The sequence below is a fragment of the Schistocerca nitens genome, chromosome 1 (genome assembly GCF_023898315.1).
Source record: "Schistocerca nitens isolate TAMUIC-IGC-003100 chromosome 1, iqSchNite1.1, whole genome shotgun sequence".
Lineage (NCBI taxonomy): Eukaryota > Metazoa > Arthropoda > Insecta > Orthoptera > Acrididae > Schistocerca > Schistocerca nitens.
Window position 1 is genome coordinate 1,302,668,211 of NC_064614.1, and position 3,544 is coordinate 1,302,671,754.

At 46.0% G+C, this 3,544-nt stretch overlaps 1 pseudogene; it reads right to left on the reverse strand.

The window, feature by feature from the left end:
• Positions 1–3,039: 3,039 nt before the first annotated feature.
• Positions 3,040–3,157, reverse strand: LOC126207447 (5S ribosomal RNA; annotated as a pseudogene).
• Positions 3,158–3,544: the final 387 nt, after the last annotated feature.

Sequence of the window (3,544 nt, forward strand, 5' to 3'; positions counted from 1 at the left end):
GTTCTATATAGTCGGTGTTTTTCGGTATTTGTTTGGTCTCGGTTATAACAGGTGTTTTATTTTTTACTAACAACAACGTAAAAAACGAAAATATCAATTAACCATAGCAGCACAGTTAAAACTTTTCGGTTTTATAAAAAACTTTTTTTAAAGTACGAGTAATTTTTCTTGCGTTGTCGTAGAAAATGATAAAACTATCAGTGCTATTTTAATAATTGTGCCAGCAGAAACGAGCAACAAACACATGGCATAAGAATTGGTTGCTTGGTTTGTGGGATTAAAGGGACAACACTGCTACGGTCATCGGTCCCATAAGAATTGGTACAGCATTTCTGAGACAATGATGTACCTGTTACTATGTGGCGTGGCCTGCTGGATGGTACTCGTATACACGCAGTGTGCAAGATGGCTCAAATGGCTCTGAGCACTATGGGACTTAACTTCTGAGATCATCAGACCCCTAGAACTACTTAAACCTAACTAAAGTCAGGACATCACACACATCTATGCCCCAGGCAGGATTCGAACCTGCGACCGTAGCGGTCGCGTGGTTCCAGACTGTAGCGCCTAGAACCGCTCGGCCACTCCGGCCGGCAGCGTGCAAGACTTGTCCAATCTGGTCTATGTGCTATTGACTGACTCACGTCGCCAGACATCGGTCGTACTACAGATTGACCCTTCCCTAGTCTGGAAGTATTTTATGAAGTGTGGTATCAAACAAGTACAACGTTCCATTTGCTATAAAAGATTAAAACCGGGTCGGCAGAAGTGGCCGAGCGGTTCTAGGCACTACAGTCTGGAATCGCGCGCCGCTACGGTCGCAGATTCGAATCCTGCCTCGGGCATGGATGTGTGTGATGTCCTTGGGTTAGTTAGGTTTAAGTACACTGCTGGCCACCGTAAATGCAACACCAAGAAAGACAAGAGGTAGCACAACAAGATTTATTTTGTAGATAACATGTTGACCAAGTATCAAATGATTACGTTTACAGACGTCTGTGACATGCGGTTCCTGCCAGAATCAGTAGCCAGACTAGCCGCCATTGTTGGAGATCACCGCTACCACACGTCTCGGCATTGAGTCAAAGAGACGTTGGACGTGTTCCTGGGGTACAGCAGCCCAAGCAGCTTCCACACGTTGCCAAAGATCATCTGGTGTGGCAGCTGGGGATGTAATCTGGGTCACTCGTCGAGCAACCATGGACCACATGTTTTCAATCGGCGAAAGATCCGGAGATCGAGCCGGCCAGGGAAGCAATTCAATCTGGTTATTGACGAAGAACCTTTGGACAATGCGTACCACGTGTGGTCGCGCATTATCCTGTTGAAATATGGCTGTGGCCGACCCCTGAAGGTAAGGAAGGACAACTGGCTCCAGCACCTCGGATATGTAGCGCCGGCTATTTAAAGTACCGGCAATGCGTACTAGAGGCGTGCGAGAGTAATATCCATTATCGCCCCATACCATAATACCCGGCGCAAGACCAGTGTGGCGGTGCATAATGCAGCTGTCCAGCATCCTCTCTCCACGGTGTCTCCACACTCGAATCCGACCATCGTGGTGCTGCAGACAGAAGCGTGCCTCGTCAGTAAAGACAACGTCATTCCATTCTGCCGTCCACATCCGTCTGTCATCACACCATTGGCGACGGAGACGTCTGTGGTTCTGCGTGAATGGTAGACGAAGCAATGGACGTCTTGCGGACAGACCACTCTGCTGTAAACGGCGTCGAATGGTACGCGCAGACACTGGATGATGCGTTACAGACGCAATGTGCTGTGCTACGGTTCGGGATGTCACTGAGCGATCCGTCACTGCCATGCGCACAATTTGCCTATCAGCACGTGCAGTGGTGCACCGATGTGAATGCGATCGACCACGTCGGTCCGTCGTACCCTCCTGCATCCAACGGTCACATATCCGCATTGTAGTTGTTTGGTTTCGTCCAACACGACTAGCGATTTCTCTGTATGATAATCCACAATCTCGGTAAGCTACTATCCTTCCTCTGTCGAACTCGGATACTTGATCAAAAGATGTTCGCTGTTGTCTACGAGGCATAACTGATCGTCTTGTGAAACAACCACAAGGTAAACACACGTGCCGAACGTACACTCGTCGAAATCGCCAAGCCTTAAATGGCGCTATGAGGTGGCGCCACAGGCGCACGTGATGTGCGTCTGCGCTGAAATTCTAATCAGTTGCATATCTCATCGCTGCAAACCCATTGTGTAAATTTCACTTGATTCGGATGCTTCCTTCAGGGTGTTGCATTTACGGTGGTCAGCAGTGTAGTTCGAAGTTCTAGGCGATTGATGACCTCAGCAGTTGTCCCATAGTGCTCAGAGCCATTTGAACCATTAAAACCGGGAGGAGCCACAGCAAACTTGTGTCATAACATAAAGAGAAAATTTAAAACATAGTCGTTTATTTATTGTTAACATTACAAAAAAGAAAGCAGCTCATACTGTGACTACACAAAATGCCTTTATCTCCTTTTAGCCATTCAAAACGGACAAATTAACACGAAAAATAGAGTTCTTCAAGATCAGTTTTCACCCTTTAGCACTGACCATTTGGAATGTCCAAACAGTAGTATGATCCCCGATTAAAACGTGATTTTTCGGAAAATTAGGATCAGTAGAAGAGTACTTGTGGTTTCTTATAGTATTCGAACAATTTTTTTTCCCGAAAAACAATGAACGGGTGACGAACTAAGTGTTTTTACTTGCCTATTTAATTTAACATTTCAATTCTATGTGTCTTGAAACTGAACAACTCAAAATTTTCAATCTTTGTACAATTTCTGTGTTTACTACAGGAAATAAGTGAAATAAGCACTCCGTCTTCAGGCCACGAGTGGCCTACCGGGACCACTCGACCGCCGTGCCATCCTCAGTGGAGGATGCGGATAGGAGGGGCGTGAGGTCAGCGCACCGCTCTCCCGGTCGTTATGATGGTATTCTTGACCTAAGCCGCTACTATTCGGTCGAGTAGCTCCTCAGCTGGCGTCACGAGGCTGAGTGCACCCCGAAAAATGGCAACAGCGCATGGAGGCCTGGATGGTCACCCATCCAAGTGCCGACCACGCCCGACAGCGCTTAACTTCGGTGATATCACGGGAACCGGGGTATCCACTGCGGTAAGGCCGTTGCCCCAAATGAAATAAGAGAAACTGAAAATCAGTTATTTCAGAAAGCGATTATTTTGAGTGGTTTTAACAGCCCATTTACATAGGTATAACCGAAAACCGGTTATTTCTACGATAACCGCCATCCCTACTCTACGCTTGTCAAGTCAATATCTCTCTGCGGATTCGAACTAGCCGGGTAAGAATACAACAGGACTGTTGATGTTTATAAAAATATCGGGAATCAGATGTATCGATATTTAAAAAAAAGTATCATTATGGGCTTTCGATACGTCAAAAAATTGCATTTATTTGTATACAGACGGAAAATGATCGACGTATCATTTAAGTATCGATTTATTATCAGATGTTTTTTTACATTAACAGACTAGCAGCCTGCCCATCCGTCTTAG